Raw genomic sequence first — 20,783 nt, forward strand, 5'->3', positions numbered from 1 at the left:
ACAGGAAAAAACTGTGGCTCTAACCCCATCCATGCCAGCAATGGCCAGGTGGGGAGCCTAGACTTCCACCCTCGCCAGACTGTGACAACGCACCCAATCTTCCTTGTAGGGTAAGTAGAGACCTTGGGCTTTCATCCTACTGAGTGGTAATGAGTCTACATAATGTTAGTACCGTTGGTAGTTAGTGGTGTTAGCATAGTTAGTAGTAGAGGCTGCACAGGGAACGTTAACAAGGCTTTCCTATCAGTCCCAGGCAGAGAGTTACCAGTGGAACCCCAGCGGGGAACCGGAACTCCCACCCCTAACCAGCAGTTAACGACCAACTCCCACCCCCTCTCCAAACTTGGGAGTCAACAGGAACTGAGTGAGAAACCTGGATTCTTGAGCATTTATTCCAGAGAAATGAAAACTTATATTTACCAAAAAATCTTTACACAGACTAGTAGCTTTATTTGAAGTCACTAATCACGAGAAACAATCCAGATGTCCTTCAACTGGTGAATGGTTAAACAAACTGGAATATTACTCATAATATAAACAAACTCATAATATAAACAAACTTGGAATATGACTCAGCAATAAAAGCGAAAGAACTACTGATACGTAGAACAACCAACATGGATGGATCTCGAGAGACTTACTGTGAGTGAAAAAAGCCAATCCCCAAAGGTTACAACCTGTGTAATTCCATTTAAATATCATTGCTGAAATGATAAAACTATAGAAATATAGAACAAATTAGTGGTTACCAAGCAGTTACCAAGTGTTAAGGAGAGGGTGGGAGTAAAGGGAAGTGTATGTGGTGGGGTGCCTGGCTCGCTCAGTCGGTAGAGCCTGCAACTCTTGATCTCGGGGTTGTTTGAGCCCCACATTGGGTGTACACATTACTTGAAAATAAAATCCTTAAAAAAAAAAAGTGTATGTGGCTATTAAATGCAACATGAGACATGCTTGTGGTGATGAAACACTTCAGTACCTTGATTATCAATACCAGTATGCTGTTCGTGATATTGCATTGTGTTATATTTTTGCATTGTCATAGTTTTCTCATTGGCGGACATTGGATACAGAATACACAGGATCTCTCTGTATTATTTCTTATAGGTGATGAGGTGGCGGCATGGTTAAGCTGATGGATCGCTAATCTGTCATGCCCTGCACACGTGGATTCAAATCCCATTGCTGTCAATTTCGTGACATTGTGGCTACAGAGTGAGGTTTCAATGCTTTGTGGGTGAGAAGATTCACCAGGTTTTGTTGGAAGTGGCTGCAGGGGAGAAAAAAAGAAGAACAGGAGTGTATTATTTCTTAAAATTGCATGTGAATCTAAAATTACCTCAAAATTAAAATCTTAATTGAAATAAATGCGGAGCTAATTAGGTGGTTTTTCTGGTTTTCAAGAAGTTGCAACATCAGAATGGATTGGAAGTAAGAACCTGAAGGAAGAAGGCCAAATAGGAGACAAAAATCAAGTTATCAGCCATTCGTTGGAAAACCAACTCATCATAAGTATTGAAATATCTATTCCATTGATATCATTTTATGTCATAAGAATAGTTGACTGATTAGTGACAGTCAACAGTCAATAATTGACTGATTATCCAAGACACGACTGTCCTTTACCAAAAAGAGCTCAGTCTTCCCTCGGCTGAGGTTTCCTTCTCTGTAGAACTCAAAGACCAGCAGAATGGAAATATTGATTAAAACACAAACCGTATTTAGCTCAATTACTGAAGCAGTAACAGAAACAGAATGGATCATTGCAATGATTTTACCGTAAACATGTTCTTTTAACCAACAGGAGGTATGTATGAAGCATCTATATGTCAAATGACAAAATTTACTTTAAGCATAATCTTTAAGATCTGGAGAGTGGGACATGCCCAAACTCAGCTATGGAAGACATTAAATATGAAACGCTTTTCTTTTAAGACTGTCCACTGCCCTTTTCTGCAACAGCTTCTCCCTTTTGCTAATTTCTTGGCCTCCATCTGTCAAATATTTTCTGCTAAGGGCTCCAGGAGGTCCAACCAGGAAGAACCTCTTGTGCTCAGGGTAATCTGAGAGTATTAATCTTGTGGAGTAGTTCTCAAACTTTGACCACAGAAATCTAGGATCATAGGTCTGTGAGATCATTTTTAGATATCTGTAAAGTTAAAACTCTTTTTTATATTATTATTTTATTTTATTTTATTTTGCTTTATTTCATTTCATTTTATTGTTTTACCTTTCATTGTTTCATCTGCAGTAATGATGTAAAAGCCATGATAGGTAAAGCTGTTGACATCTTTGTCTAAATCAAAGCAGTGACATGAAAACTACTGTCTCTGTACATTTTACTGCCACAAACTGGCTGTTTTTCTTAAAGTCACTTTCACCTAAGAATGCCTTTGATGAGGCAATAAGTATTTATTTCATTAAATTTCAATCCTTGAGGGCAACTCTTTTAACATCCTGTGAGACAAAATGAGACGTTTGCATAGAGAACTGCGGCTGCATTCCAAAGAATGGTTGTCTTTAGTACAAGCTCTTGTGTGATTAAGCTGTGAGCTCAACAAGCTGATTTTTTATTAGAACCACATTTTTACTTGAACAAATATCTGACAAACTATGGTGATTCACACTTGGAATATTTTTGTGAAAATGAACAGAGTGAGCCAAATAGTTATTGTTGTCAATGATAAAATTCAAGCTGTCAAGCAAACATTGGAGTTTGTGAAAACTTGTCTCAGCACTGCAAGCCTGCTGGCTTCCTAATACTTAAGACTTTCCTGATGAGACTGATGGTGATATTAGCGAATATAGTGTTCTGGTCTTGTGTATTCAATTTGGAAGATCTTTACAACTTAGCAAACCAGCATTTGTCAAATGATCAGTATATGGTGTTACAAAATAAAACATGGGAGAAGACCTGTTCAAAATGCAAGATAGAACAATGGATTGCAATGTATCACAATGCAAAACGTGATTAGTATGGCTTCAGATTCTGTATTGCAGCTAATCATCAAAAAAAAAAAAACAAAAAAAACAAGTTGTTGGGACGCCTGGGTGGCTCAGTTGGTTGTGTATCTGACTCTTGATTTCGTCTCAGGGCATGATCCCAAGGTGGTGGGATCGAGCCCCCACATTGGACTCGTCACTGAGCGTGGGGTCTGCTTAAGATTCTCTATATCTCTCCCTCTGCCCCCACTCATGCTTTCTCTCTCTCTAAAATAAAAATTAAAAAAAAAAAAACCCAACAAGTTGTGAAGTTTTGGTGTCGTATCAAAAAGCATATCCGCAATTATTTGAAAGGACTACTAAAATACTCCTCCCTTTTCCAACTCTATCTGAGAGTTCAATTTTCCTCAAATACTTCCATCAAAACAACACATTAAAACAGATCAAAAGTAAACAGTAAATCAGCGAAAACAGCTGCAATCTATTCAGCAGACACGAGACAGTTACAAAATGTAAAGTGACACCTTTCTCACAAAATTTTTATTTGGAAAAATACAGTTACCTTTTCATAAAATATGCAACTCGTGTTAATATCTAACAGGTTTGTTATCATTTTAAAACACATTAATAAATATGTTTAAATTTTCTCTGTTTTCATTTCTAATGCTCTATGTTTATATCCTATGCTTAAAAATGTCTTGGGGGACCTGGGTGGCTCAGTCGGTTGAGCATCTGACTTCGGCTCAGGTCATGATTTCACTGTTCATGGGTTTGAACCCCGCATCAGGCTCTGTGCTGACAACTCAGAGCCTGGAGCCTGCTTTGGATTCTGTGTCTCCCTCTCTTCCTTCCCCTCCCCTGCTCATGCTCTTGCTCTCTCTCTCTCTCTCAAAAATAAATAAACAGTAAAAAAAATTTTTTTTAATCTTTGCGGTCCTCAAACATATTTTAGAGTGTAACAATGCTGAGATAAAAAATCATAAAAAGAATTTGGTCTAACATATTTATTCTCCCAGATAATATTTGCACTTTACTGCCTTCCTCACTTTTTTAACCCAGAGGAGAGAATTTTAGTGGTCTTTCCAATATTATCACTGGGAACATGAGGGAAGTTGTTTCCATTAAGGAACATTTTAATGCCTCTCTGAAACATCTTTTTTCTGCAGAAGCATAAAATGATTCTTTGCAGCAGAAAACTCCACCTCCCTGAGGTAAGCCTCAGGGGGGTACAGGACTAGCAGGATTTACCTGTCCTTTATAGCTTCCAGAACGAGATGACGTAAAAGCTAGAACTGGACTTATATTTACAAAAAAGGAATGCTACATATGGAAAGAGATTAGGATACGCAATCCCACTCACTGGCTATGTCAGTAAGGAAACTAAGACCCGGAAATGCTGTGTGCCTCCTTTAAAGTCCTGTGGCAAGTAGGCACATCTCAAGCTAGAACTCAATTTCCCTGACCCTTGTTTATTCCTATTGTTCTGTATAGCTTGAACAGAACTTCTGTTTTAAAATCGTCATTTTGCTGTTTAACATTATGATGGGGTTGACCTTCATCTCATCTCATCTCAGTTTAATGACTTCATCTTTCACAGGATTTCTTGTGGGTAGAATTATACACAATTACTGGTAGCACAGCGTAAGTTCCAGAGCTATTGTTAACTTGAAAGGATGAGTAAGTGCAGGATGACCTTTGCTGATCAAATATAGAAACAGAAGAGGCCCCCTCGATTGTGAAGAGTGACAAATCGCTCAATGGATTGATGCATATATACGTGTGTGCAGGTCTGTTGCCACCGGTGAACTTCACAGGCTGTGGAAAGTCACTGTGAGTTCCCATCAATGGCTAACTCATGCAGCTTTTGGTCTGACGCTTAACTTTTTCATTTCTTTCTGTATTTTCTTTCCATGACATGGTTGAGACTAAGGTGTACATTCTCTGCAGAAGCTATGTGTGTCACGTAAAGCATCTTACTAATTCAAAGTTATGCAGTCTTTATCACTAAGAATATTTAGTGTGCTAGGAAAGAAGCTCACTTCATGAAAATAAGGCCAATCACTACAGTTTCAGTTTCCTTTCTATATGAATCACTCTTATTTTTGCTGTCTTCTGGTCATATATTGGATGCTTAGCCTAGAAGGAGTTCTCAGAGGCATGTAATTGATCATAGGAAAGAGTGAACACAATGGAATACCTGTAACGCCACAAATGGGAAAATAAACTTCAGAAATGGCTCTCCCGGTATTTCTGTGGCCATGCAGCGACTCTTCCACACACACCACTGAACGTGACCATCAGGGAAATGAGTGGGTAACACGGCACAATGTGTATCTTTGGCATTCATTTTTTAAATTTCATTAATGTTGGCTATACAATAATTTAATTCAGAGTACAGATTTACTTTGGGGCGCCCAGGTGACTTAGTCGGTTAAGCATCCGACTTCGGCTCAGATCATGATCTCAAGGCTCGTGAGTACAAGCCCTTCATGGGGCTCTGTGCTGACAGCTCAGAGCCTGGCGCCTGCTTCGAATTCTGTCTCCCTCTCTCTCTCTGCCCCTCCCCTGCTCACACACTCTCTCTCTCTCAAAAATAAATAAACATCAAAAAATTTAAAAAAAAAGAATACAGATTTACTTTGAAAATGAAACATCCTGTATGGTGTGTGTGTGTGTGTGTGTGTGTGTGTGTGTGTCTGTGCACGATGGTGAGGGGAGGTGGTATATGTGGTGTGTATCCTAAAAATTCACCAGCACTTTATCATATGTCCTCAAAACTCAGTCGTTTTGAAAAGCTGAGAAAAGAATTCTGGAACCTTCAGATAGTTAAATGATCCTCTTATATTGCATCTGATAAATCACTTGGAACTATTGTGGGCATAACTATATAAAAATAACTAGTTCTGCTCCTCCTACCTTCCCTTGCCAACACACAAATACCCATAGAAACTCAATATTATCGTAGGATAAAAACCAACACATTTTGTCTAAGATTATTTGTATTACTTACATGGCCAACACTTATTTATTTATTTTTTAATAAATATTCTTGGCTATTTTTAGTGACCGGCAGGCTCATTCTGTTCCCTACAAGAATTCTATCTTCAGAGCTCCGTGATCTCTGATGGACTCTTCATACATTGGAATAGAGCAGTAACACTTTTTCCCCAAAGTGGAGTTCAATAAAGTCAGTGTATTTGGACCCCATTGTGGAGGGATCAATTATCCAAATGACAAATAAGACTTTTTATGAGACAATTTCCTCCCACAGAGTTCTTGCTAAAGACAGAGTTACAGAAAGGCTTTGAGTGCAAGTTATTAACATGTTTATTTCTGCCTTTTAAACTCGGAATTTTAAAGCTATGAGGATCTTGGTGAACACACTTGCTTTGTTGTCAAGGACGAAGATGATAAATAGAAAAACCTACTCGACTACAGGTTCTTTTCAAGTTTAGTTACCTGAATACCTCAACAGTATTGCCAATAATTATGCATGTCTATAATTAATATTAGTGAAGGTGTGTTAATTTCTGCAAGAATTGGAATATGATACTGCTATGTTCAAGACTGTTCTTCCAGTCAATAATAGTATTGTTTAGGGTTTACAGAATTCTCAAGTATTTTATTTTTTATTTTTTTTTTAACGTTTATTTATTTTTGAGACAGAGAGAGACAGAGCATGAACAGGGGAGGGGCAGAGAGAGAGGGAGACACAGAATCGGAAACAGGCTCCAGGCTCTAAGCTGTCGGCACAGAGCCCGACGCGGGGCTCGAACCCACGGACCTCGAGATCGTGACCTGAGCCGAAGTCGGACGCTTCACCGACCGAGCCACCCAGGTGCCCTGTCAAGTATTTTAATGAACTTGAATAAAAACATTAAAATGAACTGTAAAATGTTTATCTTCTTTTATTCATTCATTTAAATATTTACTGCCCACTTATTTTGGGATAATTACTCTTTAGACAATGGAGATCAAATATAGACTTAAAAAAAGATATGGTGTCTTCCCTCAAGAGGCTTACAGTCTAATGAAATCCAGAGACCACAATGGCTAGAGAATCAGCTTGTCAGACAGCTTCTAAGTTTATGTTACTGGGAATCATGTTTGGAATGTGCCACGGCATAATTAGACGAAGTAGCTTGAAAGAAGAGTAATGAGGACTAAATAGAGTATGTTTACGTTTCAATTTTACCAAGACCTAGACCTAGAAATGTTCTCCGCCATCTTTGGCCTAAAGCTGGTCAGAAGAAACCAAAAACCAGAGAATAGAAATATCTTTTTTTTTTTAAATGGTTGTCATAAATATATACACTGCTTAGGACACAATTATGAGAGGATATAATTCCAGGGCCAAAACCACTCCCTTCAGGAAAGCAAAACAACACACCTGTTAAAGGTCTTTGACATGAGAATAATGTTAACTCCTCTGAAGAAAGTTGGAAGTTCTCTGATGCTTGACATTCTGTTTAGTGTTTGAAAGCTGTTTCATCAGTCCCAAACAGGCCCCAAAAGTAGGGGAGCAAGGTCTCAAGTACTTGGCAGAGACACTTGGCAGAGATTACTAAGCAGAGACGTGTGAATACCATTCACAGAAGATAGTCCTGCCACGAGCCCTCGGGTGCACTTCCCTCCCCCTGTGGCTCTCAGCCATTTTTAATGCAGTCGTTTAGGTAACATGAGCTACTCTGAAGCTCTCCATGTTAGTGTTTACAGCTCTTTCTGATCAGAAAAGGGCAAAGGGCTGTGGATGTGGTAATCTCTCTGTTCGGGTAGACATTGATGATCGCAAAGTGAACAGTAGATTTCTGAGGGGAAATTCAGCATGTACATATGCTGCAATCTTGTCAAAAAGCAAATAAACACCAAGACCCTTATTGAGCTTCTAGTGCTTGTTTAAAATGAAGAGGATAATAATGGGGGGGGGGGGGCTAAGACAATGGGAAAGAGGAGGGATCAGGCAATGTGTAAAAAAGAAAAGTTTCACGAAGAGCACACGTTTTTCCCAGGGGGAATCCGTTTTCCATTTAAATTCCAAGCAAACAATTTCTCATCCCTCTGAAGGACTGTGAAATAATCCTAAACACCCCCATCCTCATATTCTACCCCATGCAGAAACCCTGTTCTTAGGGATCTGGGGAGTTTGTAACCTGGGATCTCCAACTATTGGGCGTCAGAACTTTTTGAAACGATAGCCAGAATACTGTGTTGTGTAAATGCGCATCTTCTACTGAATAAGTTTACAGCTTTAATTAACGTCTCGTGGGATCCTCTGACTCCAAAATGTTGAAAATCGCTGTTGCTGATAAAACATTGTTAATGAAGAACACAGATATAAAACAAAATATTTAGTATAGACCAAGAGTGTTACAGTATCACCCAAGCAGATACCTTCTAAATATGATTTAGACAGACATGTTTGCATAAAGAAAAATTGTGTCGAAGCTGCCCTTTGTACAATACATATACAACTTCTTAAAGCTCACAGGAAGAACTCCTAAGCAGGAAGTAATTACATACGAGCAATGGGGATGAGAATAGGGCCATTTCAGTCCTAGAAAGTTAGATGAGAGATGACCAGATCAATCACATTGCAATTATATTGCATTCTTGGGTTTTATCATTTGCTGGGCACCTACTATATGGCAGTTACTGAACTAGACACTATATGTACATAAATTTAAGACATGTCATTTTCATAAGTAAAAATATGTCCTGTAAGTTTCTGGCTATTTGAGTGTTTTCTGTAGGTCTTTGATATGTGTTTCTGGGACTCAGGCCATAAGATACAGTAATGCTCTATTAGTCTGCTCAAGCTGCTCTATCAAAATATTATAGACTGGGTGAACCTAAAAGCTGAGAACAACAAGTAAACAGTTAATGGCACACACTTCCACAACCCAAAGCAAAGGGCTGGATCACTTATACCAGACAGACTATGAAATAGTGAAACCAACCCTGCTGATATGAGCTAATTCTCACCCCCAGCCTATATAACAGAGATAAAGAGGCCAGTGATGTCAGCGAAGATTATTTTGGAGAGAGTTGCTGATGGGCTATGGACTTGCCCTGCCCACCACCATGACTCCCGATAGAGAAAGATGGTAGAATGCTTGACTCTCACATGTGCCAGATGACAGAAAGAAGTTTCAAGACTACCTTTTAGAGGTTTGGGGATGCATTCCTTAAGGCCAGGGAGATGCAGGCTGGACTGTTTTTGCTAAAAGAAATTCAACGTAAGAGTCTTTCCAGAGCTGGAAGTACAAAAAAATATTGTATGAAATGCAGGCCAAATTCTACCCATCACAGTGTGAAAATGCATCTTTGCTATGGATCAACTGTGGACTTTGTAGGCTGGGACTGTTTGGAAGTTACCCTGCCTAAGAGGACCATCTAAAGGTATGATGGATCCCACAAAGGGAAGAAATACCAGAAGCTCAAGTGCTGGGTGGAGAGTCAAAAATGCCATAATGGAGGAAACACTCTAGACCTGCCACTCTAGAACTACAGTCTTGAGTCCCCAGTATGAAATCAACAAAGTCTGCTTTGGGCCTCTGCTTCATCTAAAGAGTATCAACACCATACCACAACCGTATTAATCAGGTAAGACATTTTCCCCCTTATCTTTCCTGTCTTTTTTCTATACCTCATCTTAGAATGTACCAAAACAGCATTGCATAAGTAGGGGATAAGGTAGAAAAGGAAAAAAAAAAAAAAAAAGGCACCCATGCTCTTTCCTCTGTAGATTTCCTGAAGCAGGTTTGAGTTGGTGGAGGGGAGAAAAGTAATTGGGCAAAAATTGAGATTTTCTATAATGGTGAGTGGAAAAAGTCATGTGACTCTACATCCTGATTTGCATAGGACAGCCCTGATGTTTACCTTATGCTTTTATGTAGATAATAACCATCCTTTTCTCTTTCATCAGTGACATGGTTTGAATGATAACTTATATAGTATCCTAATCTAATAATGACCCAAAAGTATTAGGTACCTTGGTTGGAAATTTCATCTACAGATGGGAAGAACAAGTGGATCTTTCAGGTACAAAGGAGAAGTGGCTTGTTTCTTCTATGCAAAGTCAATCTAATAGGAAATTGAATGAGAACAAAGAGGAAATGTGTTCACTGCACACTGTATGAAAATATTTATAGTAAGTTTTATAATTATATTTCTGGGTTCTAAATGAGTCATGTCCAAGAGATTATCTTTTATAGTTTTGACCTTGTCTCCAGGCAAATGTTACCTTTTTTTTTTTTATTGTTACATAGAGATATCAAGATCTATATACAACCAAGATTCTGGTGACCAAAATGGACAAAATCATGTAAGCAGATTGTGTTACACAATTTTTATGTGAAAGAGTTATTTCTATCTGGGTGTATTTCTCATTACATAAGAAACAAGAAAACTAGATAAAGCTCTACAAAATAATCCTTGCCCAAATAAATTATACTTAGAAAATAGTTCTGTCATTTCAACTAAAAATACCTTGTTTTGAGTATATGGCTGTTTTGCAAAAGATTGTATTCAATTAACTGGTTTTAAAATTAAAATATTCATATGATACCTTAATGAGAAATATATAAATCCTTTAGCTGTATATTGTTTATAAACGTACAATTTATCATAGAAACCATTCACTTCTATCAAAATAGTCTAAGGAAACAGGTGTAGAATAGATTATATTCCATTTAAAACATTGCTTGCTTTATTATTTTTAAATAGACATATGTGAAACTGCACCCGCTGGGAAAAAATGAAATCAGAATGAATCACACACCCAAAGGTCATTGATCTAAAAATATAGGTCCTGTGAAATGGATAAACATATTCTACTTAGTGAAAGTCATCAAGCGAGAGGATTTTAGAATCCATCCAAACTGTCCAGGCTTCCAAGGTTGCTAATTAATTTATCAATAACAGAAAAGGCAGCCACTATCCTCATGGGGGAGCAGAGCAGATAAAAAGTGATCCTGCTGAGGAAGGATAGAGATCAAGGGGCTTAACCTCTCCGCAGGAGAGAGAGAGAAGCATATGTGCAAACAGGCAAAAAAAAAAAAAAAGCCAAGCCTTAACACTTAGCTTCTTACAGTGAAAGTGGACGAGCAGAGCCTGGAGAAATCCTGTTTGTGATGATGGGCGCGCTCCACTCCCATCACGGAACAGAACAGCAAGGGATGAAAACAGAACGGGCATTTGTTGTCATCCAGATAGCAAACATAGTTCCTAAAAGGAATGAGAAGTCACCAGGCATTTCTCATGTAGCTGTTTCTACAATTATTATGGAGAGGAAGAATGATGTTAAGGCAAACAGGGAAGGGGGACGCAGGAATGCAGTAGTTTGTGAATTTTTTGTAGCTTTAAAAAATAGCTTTAATTGAGCCTTTATCCAGCAGACAGCTTTCTTTAATACGTATTGGAAGGCATATTAGATATATATTTCAGAGTTTTAGATAGCTTGGCATAAACAGTTTCCCTGCCTCACTGAAAGTTAATGGCATAGGTATGTCTTTGATAGCAGTGTTTTGATGTGAGAACCCTGTCTGTTGATGATACTGCTTATTGGTGAATGAATACACATGTATTATGTGTAACAAATAGTGGGCGCAGTGAGATCTGTTCACCCCGGATGCAGGCTATTTAGGGACATGTTATCATTACAGAATCAAAACTAATAACATCAATAAAAGTCACACAGGCATTTATCACTCTGTGCTGGCAATTATAAACATTATCAGTAATGTTCATGTTCTTCCCTACCAGAGACAACCCGTCCCTCCACTGACTTCCCCACACCACAGTATGCATATGTATGTGTATATACACAAAAAGTTACACACACACTCACATACAAACTCCACATACATGGAGATCTTCCTTTATTGAGAAGTTTATTCATTCGTAAATTGGTAAAATGGTCTTCTGAAGTTCAAGTATAACCTGGTCTAGGACTTAAGGCTAGTTGGCCACAAATTCTGATTATTATGTCATTGGGTAAGCTTTTGAAAAGATAACTTTTTGAAAATAGTACTTTCTTTTTTCACAGAGTCTCTCTCTAGGGTTGATCGCTTAACTCTGTGAGTGCGGTAAATCTCCAACTAACAGATGAGAATATCAAAAATTATGGTTGCTAATTGCCCAATATCATATAGTCCATAAACTAGTTAGTAAAACAGACATGTAATTCAGCTCTTCTCAATCCAATACTTTATTATGATTATAATAAAATTGTATTTGAGTAAATTTTCATACATTTAGTAAATTACTTTCCAATTAAAATATTATCATCTCTTAATATAGACAGGTGTTAAAAAATTTACCTATTTCTTGACTTACATAGAATCAAGGAAAAACTGTTTTAAAATTGATTTTATTTGCATTCTAATCAAAGTTTTCTTTGCACAATAACATATGAGGTCTATCAAATAGCAGATGCTCCAAAACAATTTGTGATTTGTCTTGTTTATGCAGGTGTGAATATAAAATACTCCTAATCAAGTATATACACACCTGCAGGTGTGGTTGTGTGCATATATGTGGATATTTCTGATTCCTATGATATACTTAATTAGACAATAGCACACAGGCTCTGAGTTGTCAATTTTTATAAAACTGGCTATAAGTGAGCTCAAGAAATGCATTTTCACAGACACTGCCAGAGGATAATTTCTGAAACACTTAACTGACAAATGCAAAAATCTAAAAATTGCGTAATATCAAATTTGTTTTTAATATTGAAATATTTTGGAATAAAAAATGAGTCTAATTTAGTTAGTTTTAGAAGAAGCAGAGGGATAATTTTGAATGCATTAAAAGAAACATTATCTTAAATAATCATTGCCATGAATAGGCACCATCAGGGTTTATAGTCAGTGGGGAAAATGGACAAGTGAACTAAGTCTTATATGATTTTTTAAAAATTACTTTTTAATGTTTATTTTTCAGAGAGAGAGAGAGAGAGTGCAAGTGGGAGAGGGGCAAAGAGAGAGATGCGGAATCTGAAGCAGGCTCCAGGCTCTGAGCTGTCAGCACAGAGCCTGACATGGGGCTTGAATTCACGAACTGTGAGATCATGACCTGAGCCTAAGTCGAATGCTTAACCGACAGAGCCACCCAGATGCCCCTTATATCATTTCGTTCAGTGCTCTGTACAGGGTGCTATGGGAACACGGCCAGAGGTTACGCACATCCAATTAGTGTCATGAAAAGTGGTCTGAAACGGGTAATAAAGATGAGAGTTTAGCTAAAGGAAAAGAAGGAGGCGTAGAGAAACTGGTGACTGAGACAGAGGGAAACATCACCATGGATTCCATGAAGGTCTAGTTGAGCAAAAGTTTGAGGAAAGTAAGTTGGTTATGGCAAAAGCATAGATTGATGGATCAACGTAGAGAAGAAGTTAGTGCCAGGTGACATGGAAAGTAGAGAGATTTAGTATGGTAAGCAAAGGAATTTGAATTTATTTTGGATCCATGGGGAAATAAGGCAAAGACATAGTTCTCAACCCAAATCTCTTTTTTCTTCCTGAGTCATAGCTTGACTATATTTCAGCCTCTCTCAGAACAGGGTGTAACCAATATGACCGAGCTGCAGTGAGTGAAAAGTGATCAGCCATAGGTGCTTCCCCTATGGATGCCCCCATTCTCTTTTCTCTTTCCAGCCCACTGGGATGATGAGATTCTGGATAACCTTGGATGCCACATGCTGAAGGTGCCAGAGGCTCGATCAACCTGGTCACTGCCAGGTTACCACTCAATCTAAACTATTACATTTCCAGTGTTTGGGTCATTACCACTTGGCCTAGTTGTTAAAGTAGTTTGGACAACCCTAATCAAATGGGAATACACTGAAATATTTTAATCTGGGTTGTATTATAATCATGTTTATATTTTATATAACTATCTTTGGCAGCAATAAGGATGTAATAACGTTTGATAAGGATCTGGACTAAGGAACATAGATGATTGTAATTGGTAAAGGAAAGTGTCTTTCTTCCTCCCTCCCTTACCCCCTTCTGTCCTTTCTTCTTTCTCGTCTTTTTAAATCTGGGAGGTATGGTGATATATATATGTCAAATAAAAAAGCAATGGCAGTTAAGATAAATGGGAAATTCACAAACCCAAGACCTTTAGAAGGTAAATTTGTAAGAGCTGGTGATTGATTAGGTGAGAGGGACGAACAACACAAAGAACTCTAGAATGACCCACAAGTACGTGGCTTAAGTAAGTGGTTAGATGCTGTGTGGGGAACTTAGAGAAGGAATGTAATTAAGAGGAACAGTCAATAAGTTCAATATTAAGCACTTTGACTTTGATTAGGCTATAAACCCCTGGGGAACTGAGGAAGACTCATCTACAAGATAAGTCGATTTGGAATTCAGGCAAGAGGTCAGGGCTGTTGACAACTTTGCATTGTCTTTTTGTGTGAAGCAATAAGAACTGGGTGTGGAGATGTCACAGGCCCTCAGGCTAGTGATGGGAAATATGATTTGGAGATGAATAGAAGAAAGAGTGGCCAGAGAGATGGAGGGGAAAAGCAAAAGAGTACGGGAGGAATCACCAAGGCTGAAGAAAGAGAGAATTTAAGAGTTCAAACATCCACAAAAAAATTAAGATAAGGACTGAAAAGAATTCATTAGATAACACATCAGGGATGCCATTGTTGACTTTACAAAGAGCAGTTGGAAAGAAATGGTGGTGACAGTAGCCTGATGGCAATGGACTGAGCAATGGTTGGATGGAAAAGGATACCACTGCTCCAACAGCAGATGATAAGGCAATGACTACACAGGGATGTTGAGTCATGAGAGAGATGGAATTTTTGTTTTGAATTGAGAAACCTTTATCATAATTATACTAGGAAAGTAAGAGCGATTCTAAAGATATGGAGGGAGAGATAATATATGATGAATTGAAGTCCTAAAGTCATGGGAGAAGAAGGGTGGATAGATTTAATTTGGGTACGAAGTGATGCCTCTTCCTTTACTGAGAGGAAGGAAAGTCCGAAGAACTGAAGTTTATGCAGAGTATGTAGCAAAACATTCAAGGGAGACCTCCTGTGAAGGGTTCTTTTTCTGTGATAAAGAAATTGCTTGGGGAGCCTGGGTGGCTCAGTTGGTTCAGTGTCTGTTTCAGTTTAGATCATGATCTCATGGTTTATAAGTTTGAGCCCCACATCGGGCTCCATGCTGACAGGGCAGAGGTTGCTTTGGGTTCTGTCTCTCCCTCTCTTTCTGCCCCTCCCCTACTCTCTCTCAAAATAAATAAATAAACGTAGGAAAAAGAAATTGTAATGAATGAAGTGAAAATGAAATGATATAGGAAATAAAACTGTTAGTGAGAGGAAGGTGATAGGGAAGTAGATTCGGACACTGAAGTCAAAGTTTGGAGATAGCTGCTGGAGGCACTGGGAAATCACATCGACTAGGACACAAAGGGTTGTTGGGTGGCACCAAGGACCCACATGGGGCTGGAGACCATGACTCTGCATGGGCTCGCATCTCTACTCTTGTGTGATTTTCTCCAGCCTTGAAGGCTAGTTGGAATATACCAGCAGAATACTCAGATGATAAGCTCAATTCAGGATTGAAGCTTGCAGAGCTTTTTAAATGAATATACAAGGCAGCAAAATAAGGAAGCAATGGTGAGTGGGATCCCTGCTAAGATGTCTTGGATGGACATGGTTCTTAATTTTAGCCAATAAATTTCTTTAGGTTGTGTTACACACAGTGTGGAAACAATGTGTTGGCACACAGTGTGAAAATTCAGTACCAGAGGGATAAAAATAAAAGCATGCTTTAATGAGTGACTTTTAGTCCCTGAAACTTTATTTAAGACATAAAGGGATTGCCAATGTATTTTACTGCACTCTCTTAGCAGGGCATACAGCACTGCCCTAAACTGACATTTATCTGCCTAACAGCTCTTCCAAAAGATGATGGCTAATTCCATCCTGATGTGTTGCTCTGCCTTTCTATAAAAACAGCCTAAGTTCTTGAACTTGAAATGGTGATAACATATTTTCACTTTTCACATGTCCTGGGTTTTATTTAGCTCCATTTTGCTCTCAGGAGAGGACAAAGTACCAGAGGGAATACATATCTATTTGAAAATTTTTCTCTTGGCTTTCTTAGTAAACCTACTGCTCATGATACAGAATCAGTCCATGTGATTTAAAATCATCAGAATGCAAAACTTCATAATCAAAAAGATCATTGTGCTAAATTTAAACTGGGAAAGTACTTTATAGTCAGAGAGAGATTCTATTTTGTTCTCTTAATAATAATAGAGAGCGACAGGTCATTGCCACTAGCTGCCTTTTCTGTGTCGCTGCTGTTGCCAATAGCCACAGGGCTGTATGTTGAGTCTAATAGGTGGTGACACATATTGTTAATTATGTTGACATGAATTCTCTTGACCCCGCTTCATAAGGAGTGGGATAAGGATATTTCTTGTAGTTTTGGCTATGTGCTGAAGCTAAATATTACTTATGTTCTTACTGAGTTACAAGAGGGTCTATTTACATTTGTGATGTGGCTGCTTAGTGTGTTGTGTGTTTCTAAATGTGTTTGTGGACATACATATGTATGTGTATAAGTAGGTATGTATGCTTTGGGGCTAAAGACCTAACATTAACAAATTACTGCAATTGATAAAAATAATTGAGCAGCTAATGAGCTTTTCTGTGTCAGTTTCAGTGTAAAGTAATCTACGTATGATAGAATTTAATCCTCAAAATAATCCCAACATTTCAACTTTATTGATGTGCAAGCTAAGACTCAGAGGTAATACACCTCTCAAAGCCATGCACTATTAGGTATATTGGGGCCAGAGATGACCCCAAAGTCCAGGCTTTAAACATACAGTCAACATTCTTCTTGAATGGTTCTCAAAAGACCTTGTAGGATTGATTGCAATTAATTAAGCAAAAAAGATGCATCCCATTTCCCAAGCTGTACATATATGACTGTCATAATCTATGGTATCAGACAGCAAAGCTTTCTTAACATGTGTCTGCACCAAACTGTATGATCAATCTTTCTTTAGGAAACATAACTGTAAATGTAAATGATAATTTAAAGCTATATTGTTTCTCACTTTTCACTTTTCATTTTTTTTTTTTTTTTTTTAAAGAGAGAGAGAGAGTGAGAAAGAATCTTAAGCTGCTCCATGTTCGGCATGGAGCTGGACACAGGGCTCAATTCCATGACCCTGAAACCATGTTCTGAGCAGAAATCAAGAGTCAGCTCCTCAACTGACTGAGCTACCTCGATGTTTCTTAGGTGCAAAGCTCAGAGCCATTTTCTAAATCATTATCTCCATCAAGGGATCAATCACCCTGTGAAAGCTGACCTACTTTGGTCCTTCCACATTTAACTTCTTTTGCAAGTCAACAATTCACACAAATGATTATTGAAAATAGTCATTCATTTTGGCTAGTCAGAAATGAAACATATGTAAGAAAGAGGAAGAAGACTTATGGTGGTCAGAAAAACACAAACCAAAATGGGCAAGTCCTAGGTCTCTTCAGATCCAGTCATCAGCTCCTCCAAACTGGAATTTCTCACAACATTCTGAGAAGTTCTTTGGTGATAACATACCTAAACATGTTATTATAGGAACTAAGCCTCCTTTAAAAATGGTAATTTAATTTCTTGTTGAAAATTGACAAATTCCATACAAATACTAAACGCTCTTATTTGTCAAAATGCCTGTTCCTCTGAACAAAAAAAATCCCCAATGAAATAAAACTCAGGATGACATTGGAGAGAATTTTTCTTAAATGAGGCTATTGATATGGAGTATTGGCTTGTTTTTCATGCTCCAATTATAAATAAATTATAGTAATTTGCATGTATTTTTTTCCTGATCCTGGAAAGAAAACAGTAAAGGAAAATAATTGAGTTGAATATACGAATACGTTTTAATTTCAAATGATTTAATAGAGGACAAGTTGGATTGAGAGTAGAATAAGTACTATTAGAATTATTATCCTTAAAATGAACTGTCAGATTATTTTTACCCTGATCCTCATTATTCCTTCTATTCCCTTAAAACCAAACTAAGCTACTTGGCCAGAGTAGCAGTGACAGTGGTGAAGAACCTATGAGCTTCCTCACATATTCTCCGTGTCATCTTGGCCAAGTTGCTTTCAACATGTCTATGCCTCAGTTTCCTTATATGTCAGTAGGAATAATACTAGAGACGTTGTGATTTTTTATATAAACTAATGTTGTGGACTCAATGTCTGGGTCTCCACAAAGTTCATATGTTGAAATCCTATCCTGCAATGCTATAGTATTAGGAGATGGGGCTCTTGGGAGGTGATTGACATTAGCTGAGATCATGAGAATGAGCCCTCATGAATGGAATTAGTACCCATATTAGAGTCACAGGACAATTTGCTTCCTCTTTGTTTTCTGTCATGTGAGGATACAAAAAGCTGAGAGTCTGCACCCTTAAAGAGGGATCTCACCAGAATTGGACCATGCTGGCTCTATACTTTCGAGAAAAAAAAAAAAAATCAGGTGTTTATAAGCCACACAGCATATGGTACTTTGTTGCAGCAGCCCAAACGGACCAAGACAAATACTTATAATGTATTCAGAACCGTGCTTGATACATGGAAAGTATGCCACTAAATATGAGTTTTATGGCTTGCTGGCTTTAGTTCACTGGGAGTAGAATTTATCTCTGGTCTTAGTTTGTCTATTAACATCACTTTCCTGGAATTAATTGACGTAATGAATATGAAATTTCACTGTGACTGAATTCTGCTCATGTTACTGACTGCCCACGACACTCTCCTCCACCCTCAGTCCTCCCCTGTCAGCCTCCATTTCCTTATAAATATTACATTACTCTTCAGATGTGTCTTTCCTGTTTTCCACTATTGCTTACTTAAAGCCTGTATTAGTTTCCCATGGCTTCTCTGACAAGTTACTAAAACTTGGTGGCTTAAAACAAAAGAAATATATCTTCCCATAGTTCTGGTCAGAAGGGTGAAATTGGTGTCAGCAGGCCATCCTCCTTCCAGAGGCAGAGGGTAGAACCTGTCCCTTGTTTTGTTTTTGTTTTTGTTTTTTTTTGAGCTTCTGGTGGCTCCTGGCATTGTTTGACTTGTGGCAGCATCACCTCAATCTTCAAGGCCGCTATCTTTGTTTTGTTTTGTTTTGTTTTGCTGCAAAAAGTTTTATTGCTTCCGTTTTGTCCTTGGCTTGGGAGAGGGCTTCCAGGTGGTTAAAAAGCCGTTGAGTGAGTGACTGCAGGGAGAGGCTCAGGAACAAGCCCTGGCACTAGAGGGATGCCAGAGGGGTCCCTCAGAGGCTGCTGGGCTTCAGAAAGTCCTAGTCATGCTTGAGAGTGAGCCTTTGGAAGAGATACTAGCCCAGTCCAGACTGGGGTTCAGCCAGTCTGCAGTTAGTTGGGTGGTCGCCATCCTCTGGATGACTTTCACCTCCTCATCTAGGATCTGACTCTCCAGAAAACCACACAGATGGGGGTCTGCACTGGCAGAACCCAGGTGCATGTAGATCCAAAAGGGCCTGGTTCAAGTTCTTTTCCAGAACCAAGGTGGCTTCCATAGCATCCAGGGTTTTACCTCATTCATGTTGAGAGGCGTCTTCACGTCCTGGAAGAGGGTGAGGCTGCCTCTCTGGTTTTGCATATTCAAAGGAAGCTCAGGGATGTGGTGTTTCTCCTGGATGAAGTATCCCTTTCTTCCAGAAACATGTCATCAAGGTGGAGATAGAAGCCCAGAGAGGTTGATATAGGAGGTCTGCATATGCATGTTGACCAGGTGGTTGACAGAAACCTCCACCTTGGTGGAATAATTCTCACGTATCTGAGAGCTCATGGTTGATCCCTAGTAGGAGATAGGCTCAAAGTAAGGTGTTGGCTGGTTCGAGAAGGCCACCATCTTTAAGTTTTTCCCTGTTGGTCTTCTTATCACCTTCTCTTCTTCTGTCTGGGTAACCTCCCTCTGCTTCTTTCTGGTAACACTTGTGACTGGATTGAGAGCCTACCTGCTCAATCCAGTAGAATCTCCCCAAATCAAGATAATTAATCATATCTGCAAAGGTCCTTTATCTTTATAAGGCAAAATTTACATATTTCAGGGATAAGTATCTGAGATCTTTGGTGGCTGTTATTCAGACTACTGCATAAGCGATCTCTCCTTTGAATCCACAAATTTGTTGATATTTTTCGAATGACGCTAATTTCATTTTTTTGATAATTCATCTCACACATGTTACACTGTAGATTAATTGAAAGTAAAAAGATGTATTTTTGCATATCTTTTTTTACCCTCTGTAGTGATCAGTTCATAAGCATGCACATGACTATCAACTGTTAGGTTAAATTTAATGTTTTACAATTGTAAATATTACTTATGGTGACTACTATTATTGAAAATATTAAGTTTTCTCATTTTTCAATGTATAGTAAGTCTGTTCTTTTATGACACTCAGGAGTTAGATCTTAAGGTTGCCAAAATAATACCATGTTCTCATATGTAGAAGATTCCTAGCCTAGCTTGAGAGAGATGAACAATAAGGAAATAACTACAAAGAAATGCAAGAATGCTAAATACACAAAGGGAAAACACAGAGAAAACTCCCCTGGGAGTCAGATATTGCTTCTGAACATGGTGGAGCTAAAATTGCTTCCATTATAGAGGTTATACCCAATTTGTACATTTCTGATCACTAAAGGCCAGACTCATGATTAATAGACTTTGAATATTATTAATCTGAGCCCCATGTGATATATAATTAAAACTTAAAATTTTAATGACCTTGATTTTAGCTCTTTGATACATTATGCAGAATAAAGTCATCCATACTT

General features: G+C 38.4%; 1 long non-coding RNA gene and 1 pseudogene across 1 annotated transcript; one reads left to right on the forward strand and one right to left on the reverse strand.

The window, feature by feature from the left end:
* Positions 1-274: 274 nt before the first annotated feature.
* LOC125923792 (uncharacterized) lies at positions 275-3,586 on the forward strand. The gene is made up of 2 exons (XR_007458164.1): positions 275-642; positions 1,105-3,586. It is a non-coding gene; the product is annotated as an uncharacterized LOC125923792 (long non-coding RNA).
* A 15,603-nt stretch (positions 3,587-19,189) lies between these two features.
* LOC125923783 (ferritin light chain-like) lies at positions 19,190-19,793 on the reverse strand (annotated as a pseudogene).
* Between the last annotated feature and the right edge of the window lie 990 nt (positions 19,794-20,783).

This window comes from Panthera uncia, chromosome B1 (assembly GCF_023721935.1).
Source record: "Panthera uncia isolate 11264 chromosome B1, Puncia_PCG_1.0, whole genome shotgun sequence".
Lineage (NCBI taxonomy): Eukaryota > Metazoa > Chordata > Mammalia > Carnivora > Felidae > Panthera > Panthera uncia.